The sequence below is a fragment of the Schistocerca gregaria genome, chromosome X (genome assembly GCF_023897955.1).
Source record: "Schistocerca gregaria isolate iqSchGreg1 chromosome X, iqSchGreg1.2, whole genome shotgun sequence".
Classification (NCBI taxonomy): Eukaryota; Metazoa; Arthropoda; class Insecta; order Orthoptera; family Acrididae; genus Schistocerca; species Schistocerca gregaria.
In genome coordinates, this window is record NC_064931.1 from 470,124,669 (window position 1) to 470,144,569 (window position 19,901).

At 39.6% G+C, this 19,901-nt stretch overlaps 1 long non-coding RNA gene across 1 annotated transcript in view; it reads left to right on the forward strand.

Moving 5' to 3' along the window:
• Positions 1-19,901, forward strand: part of LOC126298383 (uncharacterized) — a 454,333-nt gene that overhangs the window by 323,368 nt on the left and 111,064 nt on the right. Inside the window, exon 2 of the long non-coding RNA XR_007552600.1 lies at positions 5,895-6,082. This is a non-coding gene — a long non-coding RNA (uncharacterized LOC126298383). The remainder of the gene's footprint in view (positions 1-5,894; positions 6,083-19,901) is intronic.

Below are 19,901 nucleotides of genomic sequence, written 5' to 3' on the forward strand. Positions count from 1 at the left end.
ACAAAATTTGCAAACTGACACCGCACATAGTTATGAACGTCTTTTCTCGGACGATAATATATTTTGTGAATGCATGGAGTTGTCTCGAAATACAGTGAAAGTAGACAAAGGAACCCAAATTTAGCATTTCAAAGAAGCTTTCAGTGGAGATTTTATGGAGACGGAAGTAGCATTCAGTTTTAGCACAAGATACTGATTGTGATACTTTTCATCTATGATGACAATTTAATTTTTCAACCTCAGTTATTATATGTTCTATCTGTGATAGAAAAATTTCGGTTTTACGAGAATTTCGTGTCAGAAATTTCATGCACTGTGTTCTGTGGCAAATAAGCAACATTTTTTTCTCTTTAACCTATAATCCGATGTTACCTACTAACTTACTTGCTAAATCATTTACATTACGTTCCACATTTGTCAAAATCATACTTGCTTCGTATTACAAAAGAATCGTCTGCCATGTTCAATACATTCCTTTAGAAAAAATAATAGACTTAGACCAGAAATGGCTCTGAGCACTATGGGACTTAACATCTGAGGTCATCAGTCCCCTAGAAGTTAGAACTACTTAAACTTAACTAACCGAAGGACATCACACACATCCATGCCCGAAGCAGGATTCGAACCTGCGACCGTAGCGGTAGCGCAGTTCCAGGCTGAAGCGCCTAGAACCGCTCGGCCACCTCGGCAGGCGAACTTAGACCAGATCTCTGTAGAAACAACCACTTCACAAAACAGTAGGCAAATTCAGTTCTCTTCCTTGCACGTTAAAGTTGGAAATCAACTTTCAGAATCCTATTTGCTAGATACGAAATTAACCTTTGATGTGTATTTTCCCTAATTACATAATCTTCCAACTTATGCAAAAATATAACACTGGCAACCTAATCAAATGCACTTGTTAAATATTGTCCTCATCTTCTCATTTAGCGGATTTTCTACCTCCGCTTTGTCCGGTTCGAGCTTGTGCTCCATTTATAATAATGTCGTGAATGGAAGTAAAACACTAACATTACTTCCTTCGTTTAGTAATCAGATGAGCAGTGGTTCTACACCCATGTCTGGAGGAACATTGGGACCAGTACTGGCTTGTCTGTTGGAATTAAGATTGTGTAAGTTTTTTCTACACGTTACAGTAGACGACTGTCGGATTGGTTTGTTAAGTAATTTGGTGGATTACAGCATTCATAAATCACGAAGAGTGTGATGAAGTACTCTATATACATGGAGCCCACTGTTTATGGACGCACATGGGAAGAGACGGACACACCAGCTTGTGACGTAAGGTGCGACAGAAATACAGGAACGATTCTCTGCGATAGAAACCACCCATCAGTCCTCTATAGGTATTATACGTTTCTGTGTTCTTTCTAAGGCGAACACTAAGCTGATTCCTTACTTCCGCTATAACTGTTCAGTTTACATAAACATTCTTCCGTCACCAAACTGATATTACGATAAAAATTTAATGTATATAATACTAATTTTTCGCACTAGTTTACTTTATATTACCGTATAAAGAGTTTTTGTATACCTATAAAAAGATATGATGGTAGTCCGACTACTGAATTATATTGTTATGCGCGAAACAGATGTTTCTGCAAGTCAGAAGCCTCTTCTTTTAAGCACGAGGAATTGGCAACTGAAGACGCACATTTTCACACAGAGAAGGTCTTTTCATATCAAAGCGTTCCATACAATCACCTGATTGCACTGTTAAATAACGAGACTAGTTTTATTCCTAGATACATGACTGAATTAAAGCTTTCTGGGAAGTGAGACGGGCTTCCTCATACTCACAATCTGTAAAAATAACCTGCTACAAAGAGAGAGCCGTACTTGAGGTTATTTCATTATTTTGTACCAGACACTAAATTTTCTCCGATGGCAGCGAGTAACATGAATTTTGGGACGCAACATCACTATTTTGTTTCAATGAACCTTATGTCCCGTCACTGTATGTAAAAAATATAAAAAAAGTCGCAATTAAATGCCCTACGTTTTCTTCTTACCCTTTATACAGCGAATGTTATTATTTAATATGATTGGATGGATTAAAAATATGCTTAAAACAGTCAGCAGCTTATGGTGAGAGATTTGTTTCGTATAAAAAGTGGAGACAGCTGTCTTATTATGTAGGTTTCTTCATTTCGGGTGAGACAACCGCAAATTTAGTGAAGTAAAATTCAATTTTCCGCCCTGGGTGTTATAAAATCACAGTCCTTTATACCACTACCAGACGATTTCGGCAGTTTGCTACTTTCACACGCACACACGCACAAAAACGTACACGTCATTTCAATATGAAACCGCTGTAGTAGCATACAGGAGCGAGAACAAGGTTCCATATTCGTCAGTTCTTTAAAAATAACATTACTGGCGTAGTGTCATACCTACGTAAATATTAAAACTCATATTTTATCGCACATAACCTTTATCCTACCTGGGTTGATTCGACACTGACCAGTTTAAAGTAAGAGCTCTTCATAGATATACCGACAGCTACCACTGCCCAATTGACCGCACCTATCGATATGTCCCTGGAACATGGTACTCACGACTATGTATCTTATGTTGATGGTAAAATAAATGCATAAATGCATAAATAAATAAATAAATATTATTATAAACGTATTTCAGCTTGTACAGACAAAATATCTCATGCATAAGTCATGCCATACAGTGAGTCATTCTATAAAATGAAGTCAAAACTTTAAAAATAAACATTTTCAAGCATTCAGATTCAAAATTTTCACAATCATGTCGAGGTTGTAAGTTGTCATATAATAATAAAAATGTAATTGCAGACTCTCTGGGTACTTATTTACAACATTTATGCCGTTTCATTTTTTCTCAAATATTTGGCTGGAATTCTGTAAAAATGACACGTAACTTAATTCTGTTTGTTCGTTCAACTTATTGCCCCATTCTGTTTTATGGTTTAAATGGCTCTGAGCACTATGGGACTTAGCATCGATGGTCATCAGTCCCCTAGAACTTAGAACTACTTAAACCTAACTAACCTAAGGACATCACACAACACCCAGTCATCATTCTGTTTTAGCTAGCTCGTATATTTCCATCTCCTCAATTGCATCAATAACTCCTCCTTTCTTCCTTGTATGTGCTTTGATGAACTCTGAAATAGTGTGGATGGTCTCTTTAAAATCTGTTGTAGTTATTGCTCTTAGCCAGCCTTGCGTGCTATTTAAAACTGGTGTTGAAAGTAGGCCCCAAGTGACCTACACAAAATTTTTATCATTTGTTACAGTTAATTTTGTTGATCGCAGACCATGACAAGGGTCCATTTTGTTATTTGTGTGGCGCGTCAACCTATCCCGTGTATGCTCAGTATGTATACTGATATTTAATTCTGTTTTTTTTTTTAACAAACCTGTCCGAAATTTTACCAATATAAGGTTCCAGGTCGTATCTTCATATTTAGCAAGGAGTCTCCATGTATGTTGCTGCTCTACTTTTCTTTAATTTATTTGCGTACACTTTATCCATTACCTTTGGTTTGAAACGGTTGTTTTGAGCTATCTATCGCAAAATTTCCAATTATTTATCTACCTTGTAAAATTTCCACTTCTTTATCTATCTCGTGGCTTTCTAATAGAATGTTAGTAACACGATGCAGCATGGACTGGAAATATACCTTTTTGTCCATGTTTGTGTGACATGGCATATTATGTGCTATGAAATCCGATGTATCTTTGCAACAAATCCCAAACTTATTTTGTTGCCTAACATTCGTAATTTTAACGTGTAAAGAGCGCAAACCTTTGCGTATCTCCTTTCTCATTGCATATTTCATTCAGTCGTGTAAACTATTAATCTGAGCAATCATGGAAGTAACATCATTTTGGGTTCCATCCAGTAATACAAGCGTGCCACACACATGCGGTGTCGTCGAGTATCGAGATCGATGCATGAAGTATCGACTACTGTAGGGATACCGCACAGCAAATCGGTATCACGAGGCGCCAGTAAGATGCTGGGAAGGAGCCTTGCTTCCCGATTTCAGAGGCGCCACCTCCGCGCCTCATCCCTGAAATAGCGTCGGTAGAGACCGAGAGGGTAGTACTGTTCGAGGTCGGATCCTGCCTATTTGCAGTAAGTTATTGTACAGAATCGAGGCTCGCACCCTGGAATCTTTCTCAAACAATTTTACAGAAACTATTGGGTAAAAAAAATTTTTGCTTTGATTACAGGTTTACATGTTAGGTTCATGGTGGTGTGCCCATAATTTCGTTAATGGTCATAGTTACCGTGTATTCACGTGAAAGTAGGACATGCACGATTTTAGGAAAAGTGTGCAATGAAAAATACGGGGAACTATGATTTTGCGTTTGGTGCATATTGCATAATATGTTGTTGCATATGAAATTTAGCTAACGTATTGAATTTTGCTTTTGACTTGGGTAGAGGTATCTATCTGTCACCAATATCGAGAAAATTGATCTGAGATAGCATACTCATCTGCGATCGCGCCGCCAGCGATAAAGCCAAACTGAAATATTCACCACATTCCTCATATTTAATAAACGGTTTTTGACATCGAAATGAGATTTTGGTAAATGATAGCACGTAAAGAGGAGAATATTTTACCATATCCTTATTATGAAAAACTTCATTATCTACTCTGTTATTCCAATAACTACAGAATTTTTCGGTGAAAGAATGTAATTTTTAAGGGCCATCGATAGCTGATGAAACGTGAAATGCTATGAGTTTTGGAACAATGTATATGAAGACATTACATTTTTTTTTGAACTGATGATGTGCTTTTTCATAAGCTGTTGACTTTACTTTTTATCATTTCCTCACTTAATAAACTTAATAAACCACTGTTACAGAAGTCTCTCGCCATTATGTCTTCATAAGATGTTAGTGAGGTGGGACGCTGTAAACTCTGCTGTGTTTTGGGAAAATAAGAAAATTTTGACATGGAAACCAGGGAAATGTGTAGGTTTCGGTCAAAATTGTCCATTCATGGCGCTTCTCTGAAATTTACAAATGTTTAACAAGCCAGTCGAGAATAAATCGCTGCATTTTTGGCAGAATTCTCTTTGGATACTAACGTTCGTATCCAAAGAGAATTCTGCCGAAAATGCAGCGATTTATTCTCGACTGACTTGTTAAACATTTGTACTTTTCAGAGAAGCGTCATGAATGGCGAATTTTGACTAAAACCTACACATTTCCCTGGTTTCCATGTCAAAATTTTTTTCTTGATATTTTTATATGGTCACCATGCAAGTGTGGCGGTGGAGGGCCTCCCTTAATATTTACAAAAAATGCGAGTGTAGGCTCCAGTTTAGAATGGCAATTCCCCTATAGAGCTCTGAGCGACCCCCACCACTGCAGCTCTCCCCACGCTCCCCCAGCCGACTGCGTGGCATTTTGCATGCATTTCATCTCCTGCGAACTATGCCTACATGCCAACGCTATCAGAACTGCATCAACAAGTGGCTACGAAATGGTGTTTGCTAGTAGCTTTAGTGAAGCCACAGTACTACCATTATGAACTTGTATCAATTTGCCACTCCATAATAGTGGCTTATTTAGTGTGTTATGCACAATAAGTCCACGTGTGCAGTTTCACATCTACATGTGAGACAGACGATCAAAAATACGGTTTCTTGTAATTAATAAAGTATTACTTATTCAGAGAGTTCTAATTAATTGTATTATTACTACCACCTCAGTGTCCAACAAGTCATACACAACAAGTAAAGTGTCGACTAGAATGCAGCTCGCGATTAGCTCACTATAGCATATAGTGTAACTAACTCTTCTGCAGCACTGTTTTTTTTCTGTGTGTGTTGTTATACTGAACGTTCACAATGTTCCTTCCGGATGTGTCTTTAATACAAGCTATAAAATTTCAGGGTCAAAGGAATCAACAATTATTACAAACACTGCAAGAAACTATAGTGGCAGCACCACGACAGCCACCCCAGCTTGTTTAATTGGAAGCAACTTAACAAACGGTTCCAGTGCCTAAATCCAGAGAGCTTCTGGGGCAAAGCGAAGATTGGCGAGTTGAAGACGCATTTTAACTCCTACGTCATAACAGGTACCCAGCGTATTTACTATTTTCTCTCCACCGTAGCCTTAGACGTATTCCAGATGGCAGTAAAACTGTTTCCAGATCGCCATACTCATGTGGCCCATTATGATGAGTTAGTTGACAAACTGTCAAATCTTGGCTTACTAAAAAATGTGGGTTAAATTACGGTGACAGCATAATGAGAGGTGCGATTACTAAGAACGTGTCTAATTCCCGCACTCGTACTGGCATACTAAAGCATGCAAACCTTGGCCTCAGCACAGTATTGTCAATTATTTAGCCACAAGACATTGTCGATGTAGCCGAGCATGAATTTCAAGCACTGGCAGTATCTGTTGTCAAGACTAAGACAGTTCAGGTGCCAACCCGCCTCTTCCCAGGTCAGATGTCGCTAGTTGTCTTAAGTCAGTAACACCAGGCCGCGGCGCAGACTGCACAGTCGCGGAAGTCCTGTCCACGTTGGTTTCTAACACAGGACAGCGCGCAGGGCCCGCGCCACAAAGCCAAGAGTTTCGCATGTGATAAGCAATGCCACATACAGTTGGTATGTTTAAGTATAGACGGTGAGCTTTCTCACTGCATGTCAGACAGTGATTCTAATGAAGTGTATATTGTGTCTGCTGCGCAACAGTCCGCTGATCCTTTTGTTGTCTCGTAAGAGTGGCAGAACACAAACTTTGAATTTATCAACCGGTAATCCAATAAGTTGTATGTTCAGTTGCGTGTGTTCAACAAGTGTATTAATTTTGATTTTATCCATACTGGATGGGAGGTCGTGGTTGTGAATGCCAATGTTAAAAAATATATCAGCTCAACCACTTGTTTATAGTGTAAAACATTAAGATTGACGCGTTTCGGAAGTCAAGCTTCCATCATCAGAATAATAAAAAGTAAAAGAACCTGTTAAAACTCGCTAAAATGGAACATGCACCAGGCACAACAAAATTGATAATAAAATTAAAACATCGTGGCTACTTCCCTTGTCGCAGCCGTGTCTTCCAAAGTGCATCTCCACATAGTCGTCACAATATAAAAAACTCTAAAATAGTGTCGCCTATGGTGTTCAACATCTAACACATGGTTCTCTCCTCTATCGTCGTAAACCGCCCATGCGTCTTCGTTGATACCACACACCACGTAGCCAAGCACGATACTGAAACGCGAGTGAACTCACGCCCAAGTAAACAAGGAAGTCACAGAGATGTCTATACAAACAGATAACGTATACATGTTCCAAGGACCTCATGAAATGGTGGTATCCTGCCAATTGCTAAAAATGTAGTTACTAAAAGAAACCAGTGAAATGTTTGAAAAAGTTATTTGTCTCACCAGTTAGCTGTTCATTCAGTGTGTTCTGATTATCCACGCTACGTATCGTAATTTCCAGCTGTTCTAGTAGATCCAGCTTTTGAATGAACAGCTAACTGGTGATAATATGTTCAAGCTTCTGGCTCCACAAATTATTGCTTAACTATAGTACTGTGGTGCGTGATCATGACTGGATATGTTGCCTGGTTTATTTGCTATAGTTTCTGTGATGACTAGAGGGGCTTTTATGTGTGTACTACGGTTTCATTAACTTTAATCGTGTTAGGACATGACTTTTTGTAGGTTTGTTGCATCTTCTAAGTGTCTTACCAATAAAATACAGTCTTTAATTCACCTTCCCTAAAACATTTTCTATGTGATGGTTCCAATTTAAGTTGTCATAATTATAATTCCCAGGTATTTGGTTGAATCTGCAACCTTTACGCTTGTATGTTTACTTTGTTACCGACACTTAATGGAATTTTTTTTTGTACTTCTGTGGAGAATCTCACACGTTTTATGGTTTAGGGTCAACTGCGCCTTTCGCACCATGCAGATATCTTATGTAAATAATTTTGTAAACCGTTTAGAAATTCTGATGACTTTATTAGATAGTGAATGACAGCAGCATCTGCAATCAATCCAAGTAGTTCAAATTATCTTCTAAATTGTTTATACACACGAAATACGTCACTGTTCTGCATGCTATGGATCCGACCGTTTGTTGGTACGTTTGTGGAGATATGTGGCATTAGATGTCTACGCACAGGCCATGTAATTCGCGTAAATAACTGGTTGCTGATTTGAGTACGCGGTGATGGCAGCCGATAGCGATCCAGATGGATTCCATAGGATTTACATCAGGCAAATTTGGTCACCGGGACGTCAACGTGAGTTCACTATAAAACTAAAGTAAACTCCTCCCGCACAGGCCGTGAAGGCCCAAAGGTACCGACTGGCCGCCGTGTCATCCCTAGACCACAGGCGTCACTGGATGCGGGTATGGAGGGGTATGTGGTCAGAACACCGCTCTCCCAGCCGTATGTCAGTTTCCGAGTCCGGAGCCACTAATTCTCAATCAAGTAACTCCTCAGTTTGCCTCACAAGGGCTGAGTGCACCCAGCTGGCCAACAGCGCTCGGCAGGCCGGAACGTGCTAGCCCAGCCCGACACCGCTTAACTTCGGTGATCTGACGGGAACAGGTATTAACAATGCGGCAAGGCCGTTGGCTGAGATTACTGTAATGTTCATCAAATCACTGTAGCACGGTTCTGGCTCAGAGACATGGACAGTATACTGCCGAAAGAAGACATCACCGTCGGGGCAGACATTAAGCATGAAGGGATGCAGGTTGTTCGCAGCTGTCAGCGTGTCTTCGATTACTATCACAGGTCTCATGCAAGTGCAGGAGAATGCCTCCCATAGCAGTATACTGCTCTCACCAGCTAGTGTTCGTGGCGCGCTGCACGTTTCGAGCCGCCGTTCACCTCGATGGCGGCGTTTGTGGAGACGATCATCGACCTAACGTAGCAAAAATGTGATTCATCTGAAGAGCCGACACGTTTCCATTGTCTGACGGTCGAATCTCGATGGTCCCGTGCCCGCTGCAGTCGTAGATTGTCGATGTCGTCAAGTCAACACGTAGGAGTGGTCCGTTGGAGAGCTCTGTGTTCAACAATGTACGATGAACGGTGTGTTCCGGAGTGTGCATTCATCATCATTGTTCTCTTTCGGCAGAGACGTCACAGATCACCATTTATTCCACTTTTTATAGTAGACTATTGTGAAGAGTCAGTGACGTCCAACCATATAGCGCCTAGTGGTAGTTTCAATGTCCTTCTACCTGTTTCCATAGATGATCATGACAGTAGCAGGTGAACATTCGAACAACTTCGCCGTTTTCTAGATACCCGTTTACAGCATCTGCGTAATAATAATCTACCATTTGTCAGAGTCTTTTATCTCAATGGATATTCCCATTTGCAGCTCATATCTTCGCTGTGGTGATCCCCGTTCGTATCTGCTCCGCTTACACACCTTTGTTACCGTGTCACGTGCCTGCAACGTCATCAGGCGGCACCGAGCGTCGCGATAGGTAGCAGTCGTAAAGTTTTGGCTTATCAGTGTATAGATAAGGAACAGCAGATGAGCTGTAACACGTCCTTAGAGAAAGCCAGAGACCACTTGGGTTTCACGAGATGATGGGCTGGAGACACGCTGAGGAGCGGCGCGCCTTGAGGGGAGGAGCAGCTCAAGGCGTGGGTGCGACCGCGGCTGTGGCGCAGGCGGCGCTGGCGCCGGCCCGCTTTCGCAACTCTCCAACTAGGTTAAATCTCGATATTTCTCGTTGCGCAGCCGTATTTGTTAATGTGACTGCCGACTTTCAACGCCAAGGCGTGAGTTTGGCAAGAAGATTGCGCAGATAAGAACCATTCACTAGGGCCTTTTCGTTTTCTTTGGCCCCACCTATCAGGTCACGTACTACACGACCACTGACAGATGTCCCCTAGTATTTGCCGGGCAGCATGGACTAATCCATTCGGTTAGGTTTTCCTCGAAGTTCTCCACTTAGGTCGTCTCTCTGTAGTTACAATCTTAGTAGAAGCGTTTCCCTTGTACAAGCTTTTTTCTCAGTTATTCAAACTGTAAACGATTTCAAAATTAATTTAGTAATTTATAACAAAAAAGCGATATAGTAACAATAATACCAAACATCTGAAAATAAGAATTCAAATGTAACATAGCATTTTCTACTCACGTTCAGTTAGCCTATTTTTAACTGTAACCACGTACGTAACTTGCGTGGCAATACATACCCAGCAAGTTATTTTAGATGATGGATTGAAGAACGACAAACCTCCCTTTATAGAATTTGTAGACGGGAAGAAAGCTTTTAATGAAGTAGCCTGAAAGTCTTCCTTTGAAATTTTGAAGTTATCACGGAAAAAATACAGGTAGCGTAAGGTTATCTACAAGTAACACAGAAACCAGACTACAGTTACAAGAGTCCAAGGAGAGCAAAGAGAGGTAGTAAGTGACAAGGATGTGGGACAAGGTTGCAGCCAATCCCCGCTGTAATTCATTCTGTATATGGAGCAAGCTGTGAACGAAACCAAGGAGAAGTTTGGAAAGGGAATTAACGTCGAGGGGGAAGAAATAAAAACTTTGAAGTTTGCCGATAACATACTTCAGTCAGAGACGGTAAAGTACTGAGAACTTCATTTGTAAGAAACGGATAATATCTTTAAAATTGTTGTAAGATGGAAATCAATAAAAGTAATGGAATGTAGTCTAGCTAAATCAGGCGATACTCAGGGAATTAGAGTTGGAAATGAGACACTGAAACTATCAGATGCATCTTGCTATTTGGGCAGTAAAATAACTGATGATAGCCACGTGGAAAGAATGTAAAATGCAGAAATGCTATAGAAAAAAAGCGTTTTTGAAGCAGAAGTCCTCGAAAGTATTGTTTAACAACAAATGGGGCAGAGTGGAGAATGGTCGAGGACAGTGAATCCAAGGAGTCGAATTGTTACAGATGTCGCAGCGCTCGTGTGTGGTCTGGCACTGTAATGCTGAAAGAGAGCTTGCTTCATGTGTGGACGAACTCTACGAATTCGAAACTCGATTACAGCACGCTGTTTCTCACGCGCCGACATAGTTACTTTACAACCGCCATGTTACACGCTAAAATTCGGTGCCCTCTAGCAGAAGAGGCCTGCACATATGAAGATACGAAGAATAAAGCTGAAGAATGTTAATGACATTTATTTTATATTAAAAACTTTAATACATTTCAAATAAAAAATTCGGAGGCATTACTTTTGAGCACGCTCTCATACATTACTGAAGCTTCTGTCATCTTGGGCAAATGCTACTAACAGAAATACTTTCTACTTTCGGAATTTTGTTCACATCACCGAGATTTCACGATGTTGGACATGTCGTTGGCTAGGAACACTTTACTGTAAGGAGTAAACGAAATCTTTGAACGGTTAGAATGTTTGCGGCCATTTTCGATTTATTTTTATTGCAGCTTGACATCTAGTAAATTGCAAGTTTTTTCTCATAAAAACAGAGGATACGTCTGAGAAAAAAAGCGATGCGCTTCATCATTGATTTGATGAAGGAAAAAACCATTGGTTTTGACAGCCATTGGTAGAGTTTAGATAACCATAAACAACTTCAGACAGGATGGGATTCGCACCTAATTTTTCTCGACCAAACTCCAGAGGCGTATGAAATGTATGTGAGCAGGTCATATAGCATAAAATATTTATCAAAATATCTTAAATTATCAGGTCTTAGTGTATACACTATGGTGCTTCATGACACTGCTGGAATCTGAGCTATGGTTTACGCGCGTTGCGAGGAGAAAGTCAGCTTGAGAGCAGCAATTACGCTATTTTCCACAAATACTCAGGAAAACATAAAGCCTGTCCCCCTTCTTCCTAGTTAGAGATGTACAGGCTGCTTTGAGAGGAAATGGAAGGTAAAGGGAGGTTAAAGAGCTTAATGTCGCGCTGGTCTAAACTTACCACAGACGGAGTTCCAACCGAATTAAGGAATCAATAAGAGAGAGAAAATTGGCCGTTGTCGGATTAAGAAAACATTGCGGCAATCGTCTGAACTGACTTAGGGATACCACAGCCACTCGTTTAGAGTTATCTAGAGACAACACGGTAAATCGAAGTCAGGGTGGGTGAAGGACCCATCACCTCTAAAGTACGAACGGAGGGTCTTAACTACTGTAAGACACAGAGAGAAATACCAGACCAGTTTTCAGGCACGAGTTGTATGCAACACTGAGAATGAAAATTTCTTCTGCCAACTGCATTCGGAACTGTTACCTCTGGATAGACTGTTACAGCAGAGGTGTGCCCTATCTAGCGCATCTACCGAGGTGAACACAAATAGAGCAAGCACTGTAGTGACGCAGAATACACAAAAGAATAATGAGCTCGTTTTGCGAAGGAAAAATGGTTCCTTTGAAATTACAAAAGAGCGTAGCGTAGTTACTTGGGCTATTACAATAATGGTTAAACACTCGTGTTTTACGTATGAATGTTAACATCGTTGCGCTCTTCAACCGGAAGAACGGTTTGATGCTGCTTTCCGAGTTAGTCTGATGTGTGCAAGCCTCTTAATCTCCTGATAACTATTGCTTCCTAGACCCGTTTCTGCCTTGAGCCTGCTTACTGTATTCAAATCTTAGTGCTCAGAGACATTTGAACCATTTTAATCTCTTTTTCAAGACGCTACCCATTCGGTGCAGCTGCCGTTCCAATTCCTTTGTTGTCTCTGGTAGAATTACAATGTCATCGGCAGACATCAAAGGTTTTATTTCTTCCCCCAGAACATTTGAGTTTCACTTTCAGATCTGGCCATCGTATTCACATACATGTTTTTACAATATTTCCCAGATCCTTGTAAATAAAATGAAACTTTTACACATCTGCTACACATGTTATTCATAAATAATAATTATAAAATACAGAAACATATAATATCAAAGGGAACACTTAACTTTTTATATTAATTAAAATGCTCCTTCATGGCTTTCGTTACTTTCGTCTTACCATTTCTATTAAACGATCCTGCGTCTTTCCTAAATAATTTATTGTGTATTTATTGTTTTCATTCTTTCTTGAATCATATCTTTAGTTCCTTTATGGAGAAAACTGGCGTTAGAGAGATTGACCACGGAGATTGACGAGGGGTTTAAGTGACTTTGACAAACTTTGGGAGTAGCCACGGGTCTTGTGGTATGCTGCGTTATCAATATTCTCCCCAGTTCTCTCATGCTTCAGTTTAAATATTCTCTCATAATGGTAAGGTAACTGTCTATAGTCATAGTAGCGTTAAGAGCAAATAACTTACCATTACATTGCTCCTGTTGATCTTCGCTGATCTCTTGTCATTTATCTTTTACATTTATTTCCTCAGCCGTGTCACACCAACGACACACACACTAAAATAAGATTTTCTGAGATTAAAATTACTGTAGTCGTCAAATACGTTTTCCTTCCTCTAAATTTCAATACCAACGTAGATTTTTGTGAAATTCGACTTTTCTCTACTTTTGATTTCGGTTATGTTGGTTTTTTACCCCCTTACCAATAACCTGTAGTAGCGGTGGATATGCAGTGCTATCCTAACTGTGCTTCCACTGCATTACTTCCTACTCTCCTCAAAAAGATCCTCTTACGCAAAAAGAGACATTTTAGTTTAAAACTCACGGCGAAGTAAAGGTAACAGTATACGGGACATAAGCTCGCTTTGACCAGGGATGGGGATGGAAATCAGGCCGTGTACATTTCGAAGTATTCATCTTGGCATTCATTTTAAGCGATTTAAGAAAAGTCATTAATCTATGTGGCCGGAGGATGGGTTAAACCGCGTAGCTTCCGACCTCGAGTCCAATGCGTTAATCAATAAGGCAAATACTGGCCTAACGTTAAGGTAGGAATTTATAAACAATGAAATTCTGCATTTCTTTACGTATTTCTCATTTTGTGTCTTTTTTTAGGAATGTTCTAAAATGAACATTCTCCATATCGTTTATGCATTCAGGTATCAGTTGGGTACAAGCATCTAAAAACGGCAACAGCATACTCTTGTGAAGACCAAATAGACGATTTGTCGCTTCTAACCTCAAAGGACTTACGTTGTGCTAGCGATAACACACAAACAACTTCCACCCCAGCAGGCAGAGAATACACGAAGATATCCTAACCGTCCTGCATCTGTTACGTTGCATACAACTCGTGCCTGTCTAAACATGAAAACTGGTCTAGTACTTCTCTCTGGGTCTTACAGTAGTTAAGACCCTCCGTTCGTACTTTAGAGGTGATGGGTCCTTCACCCACCCTGACTTCGATTTACCGTGTTATCTCTAGATAACTCTAAACGAGTGGCTGTGGTATCCCTAAGTCAGTTCAGATGATTGCCGCAATGTTTTCTTAATCCGACAACGGCCAATTTTCTCTCTCTTATTGATTCCTTAATTCGGTTGGAACTCCGTCTGTGGTAAGTTTAGACCAGCGCGACATTAAGCTCTTTAACCTCCCTTTACCTTCCATTTCCTCTCAAAGCAGCCTGTACATCTCTAACTAGGAAGAAAGGGGACAGGCTTTATGTTTTCCTGAGTATTTGTGGAAAATAGCGTAAATGCTGCTCTCAAGCTGACTTTATCCTCGCAACGCGCGTAAACCATAGCTCAGATTCCAGCAGTGTCATGAAGCACCATAGTGTATACACTAAGACCTGATAATACGTCGGCGTCTACATCACTACTCTGCAATTCACATTCAAGTGCTTGTCAGAGGGGTCACAGAACCACTTTCAGTTTTTTTGTCGACTGTTCCACACTCCAGTTACACCTGGGAAAAATGAACTGTTAGATCTTCCCGTGCTAGCTCTGATTTATCTTATTTAATTATTATGATCGTTTCTCCTCATGTACATGGAAGTAACTGAAATATTTTAACATTCGTATTTGAAAAATGGTGACAGAAATTTCCTGAGAAGATCTCGCCGCAACGAAAAACGCCTTTGTTTCATAGGTTGTCACACCAGATCAAGTATCATGTCCATATTTCGCGAAAATACAAAACAAATTGCCCTTCTTTGCTCTTTCTGTGTACTCCGTCAATCCAGTCTAGTAAGGATCCTATATCGCGCGGCAGTGCTCTAGAAGAGGACGGACAAGCGTCAAGAGTAGGCAATCTCTTTAGTTTATGTATTTCATCTTCTGTAAGTTCTAAGAATAAAACACAGTCTTTGGTTCGTCTCCCCTGCAATATCTTCTATGTGATGGATGTCCATCTGATAGAGACGTTAGAATTGGCAGCTCTCTTTGTGTTACATGAGAAGAGTAGGCTACATGTAGGCAACTGGCTTCAATTTTTAAAATTTTTTGCATCACCACCAATAATATAAACACAACACAGGTAATATATAACTATACATCTACCATTTCAGACCCGCAGTACCCATGAAGTCGTAAGTCCGAAATTTTGCTCTCGAAGATGTGAGACGAGGAAAGTAAATAATTGCCATAACATTTTTGTATAGTATAGCAGACACATGTGACAAATCCCTGAATTTTTGTCAGTGGCATATCATTTAATCATAAAATCAGCGTTCGAACCACTTTAACATACCGTCAGCTTCAAAGTAGTGAGACACAAAGAATAAGCTGAGACTGGCTAAAAATGGGGACGATAGTAGTAAGCTGCGACATTATTTAATGAAACATTCAGGAATCCACATAAATTAATTTGGCGATAGCACGGAAAACCTCGGTCAGAATGGCTAGGCGGTGGTTTGAAGCCCAAGATGAGTCCAATATCGTTACCATTGTGATATCTCGCTCGGTTCAGCTTGGTGGCCTGAATATAAAAAGAGGCAATAGATAGTTAATTCCTTACGCAAAGGGCTGGAATATGAGCAGAACAGAAGTATGTTAGCACAAGAACCTCTTTCCGGTTTCTCCTGATATATAATTAGCAGTATAAATATGCAACCACCATCTTCACTTGCTACCTAAATTAACAGAATATTCCTTTTACAGAATACGAAATTATTAAACAGTTATCTTTCCTTATACTCTCCCATAATAACCTTAACTTGCGATCTAAATATTTCATTGTAACAAAGGTGTCAAACCATATTGAAAGAACTACACGCATTATATAATTTTGCAGTGAAAACATTTCTAAAAGCGATAAGCGTGGTGTTATGTCGATACTCAATGAGAGCTTCTACATAGGCAGTAATGAAAAGGTAAAGCAGCGATATTACTTCTCGTTATGCCATTATTTTATACAATTTTGATCTGAAAATTCTAAATGAAAATCAGTACAAGATTACACAATGTATTTAGAATGCTCCTAATTGCCTGGAACGGCAGAGAAGCCGTTAACTTCTATCATGGTCCCGTTGACATAACATTAATTACTTGCTTTATTTTCTTTTACCATGATCGGTGACACAGCGAAGGGTTTAATACGGAAGTCATTAGTGGCTTTTTTATGAGAAGACAGGCTCGTAGATTGTGAACTTAACGGCAACTAAAAGTGAAATCGAGTGAAATGGCCTATCTCAAGCTTGTTCGGTACGCATTCGTTGACGTTTGGAATTTAGTTCAGGTCTGGTTATTATAGGTCAGCTTTTTTTTAGTATATAAACTGATGTGAAGGCACTATGAGATTTCTTTAAAGAGAGAAAGGCGATTTCACAGACTTGTTCTCATGAAATGTGGACAGGCGCCTGTACTCTAAAGATGCCGCCATTAAAAAAAATATTCTTAATATGAAACCACTATTAGTACCGACCCACTTTCAGCAAATATAACTTGTTCGTCCTACGTGTTATACGACATCGTTGCCATATTTTTAAGCTTCTCGCCAGTCTTCTAATTCGGGAAGAGGTTTCTGCAAGCTTTTATTTCCTTTTTACGCCGGCCGTACTATTGAACATACGCAGACGACTTCATTATTGCTTATTCTCCATGGTGATCAAATAGTGGCTAAACGATATAGGTGAAACTATTGCCAAATGAGAGTCTCGAAATGGGCTCACAGTACTGTCAGAAATGTCCGTCGTTGTGATATTTACGAGGTAAATGGGAAATTATTTACAAACAAGAGTGTGGTGTATCATAACTTTTGTAGCATGTCTCGTGTTAATCTTCTGATAGTTTATTTTAACCTTGAAATTAGGGTTGCGTCGTCATAGTGAACACTTACTTAAAAAGAACGTTATGTAGGGCTATGAGCTCAAACACATTTTGCGGAAACTAGATATTGTCAATTTTACAGAGAACTGCCTTATCCTGGGAGCGAAATAAGTCGAATCATAGCAACTCGTTAGTAGGAACGACCGAAATGACGTTAAAAGTAAAAAGAAAGATGACAGACACAATCGTTAGGAAATGGCTAGCCATTTCCAATTATATCCTCGCAATGGCTCTAATTTTGATTGTTAAAGTACAAGAAGAACATTAAACCCTATCTGTTACTAGTGGGAAGTTGCAAGAAAAGGTGAGATTTTTCGCTAACGGTCTTGCATGATAACATGTTACCATGCATTAGATATCCCTATGACACCTTAGTTAGTTGATTGGTTATTTGTTCTATACATAATATTCACGATAAATGTTACTATGTTGGAAGTGTGAAAAGAACTAATATAGAACCTATATACGAGGAGAAAAAAAAATATTTATATGGCTAGGTGCTGGTCGTTTAGAGGTTTATACTTACAAACCATCTTATTTCTGTTCAAGAATTTGTTTATAAGAAAGCTGTTGGAAAGACACCTTTAATCTACATTTGAAAATACTTCTATATGTCGGACAATTTATTTAGAAATGTATATTGTCCAAGTTTTATAGCTGCAGATTTCACCCACTTCTGTGCTGAAGTTAGATTCATTAAGCGGCAATGCAAATTTTTCCTTCTACTGAATCTATCCGTTACTCTCAAACTCAATTGGCTTGTTGATAATAATTTCATAATTGAATAAATGTAATGTGATACCATGGTTAATATTTCCAGCTACCTTAGAGATGCCTGCATGATATACGTGTATGAACTCCACACATAATTCTACTTTCTTCCGTGCGCTGAATGCTTTTTGCCTAAGTTAGAATATTATTGTATAAGACATCGGAGAACGAAAATATGCAAAATATGTTAACTGACTGAATTCTGCATCTTCAGAGTTGGGAATTATTCTTATGGCGAAAGTAACCGAACCTAAACGTTTTATTAGGTTACCCACATAGTAGTTCTGCTTTATGTTTTGATCGATATCCACACCTAAGAGCTTAGAACCTTCTTCCTTGTTATTGTTTAGTGTCGATATTCTAGGTTAATAGGTGATGGGATATTTTTGACAGTACACAACAAGGTGAGCTGTGTTTTTAATATTTAAAGCAAGTCTATATGGCTAAAATTAATCAGTTATTTAAAAAAAACATTTACTATTTTTTCGGTTGATACTGCTTTGCTTATCTTCACAACAACGTTTGCATCATCTGCAAAGAGGACTAGTTCTGTCTCTTGATTCAAATAAAATTACAGATCATTAACTTTAAGGAACAGCAGCAATGGAACAATGCTCGAACTGTGTGGGACTCCCATTGTAATCTCCCCTGTGCACATGCTGTGAGGTTCCATATTGTGTTACTGTAATAGCTTAGGCTAACTTTCTGCGTGCTGCTCTTAAATAAGAACTAAAACAGTCATGTGCAGAACTGTATCTCATAAAAACTTCATGTCTCTAATAGAACGTTACATTGACACCAGGAAACACTGCAAAGTTTCACGACTGCTAAATATCTATGGGAATTGGATATACCTCCTAATGTCATTCGCTTCCCTAACTCTGTCCATCTACTTTTCTCACCTCTCTTTATCCATTTCTTCCTCGCACCCTCACCATCCATCAATTCCCAACCCCTCCCCCTCCCCCTCGTCATTTCTCCACTCCCCTTTCTCTCCCCGTCACCTCCTCCCCTCTCTCTGTCCAGCTCCTCCTTCCCCACCTTATATCCATTTCCTCCCGCCCTCTGTTCGTCTTTCCTTCTCGCCATTCTCTGACTGCTTATTGTTATTGCCAGCCAATCCTTGGTTCAAATGGTTCAAATGGCTCTGAGCATTATGGGACTCAACTGCTGAGGTCATAAGTCCCCTAGAACTTAGAACTACTTAAACCTAACTAACCTAAGGACATCACACACATCCATGCCCGAGGCAGGATTCGAACCTGCGACCGTAGCAGTCTCGCGGCTCCGGACTGAGCGCCTAGAACCGCTAGACCACCGCGGCCGGCAGCCAATCCTTGAGTAGGAATTGAAGAAGCTTAAAATAAGTGAATAAATTGTATACAGGGTCTGACAGACCTCACTTGGAGCTTCATCTGTGAGCATAGTAATTTCATAGACATTATTTCTCATAGTTTTAATCTGCGAACAGGTAGGATTACAAAGTTTTGGACTATTCAGTTTCCTTAGTCGTATTCTAATCATAAGCCGATGGGCCATAAATGTAAATTTTCCTGTTTTCTACTAAAATCAGTAGTGATGAAGAAAACAAAACAGCATGTGGTTGTATATACAATTTTTGTTTAAAATTATATGAAAGGAGAAAGCATATGTATGGGAGAAACAGTTTGCTTAATGTTTAAATACCCTGCTATTGAAGTTAAAATTGACTACGGGAAAGGAAATGAAATCGTACAGTTTCATAGCACAGCACAACAAAGTTTCTTTCTCGCATTCAGGGTTTAACTGAAAACCCGTAAACTGCAGCTTAATAAGGTACATCGCCTATGCCCGTCTGAATATTTATTAGAGTATTGTGTAAAATTGGAAGTAAATTGGTCGATAAGCTCTCAAGGTTTTTGCGAACAACCTTTCCTCTTTATACAGTGTATATATTTATAAACATCATATATTAAGGAAATGTGAACTCCATGTCCATTCACTCGTTTATTAGAATATTGTGTA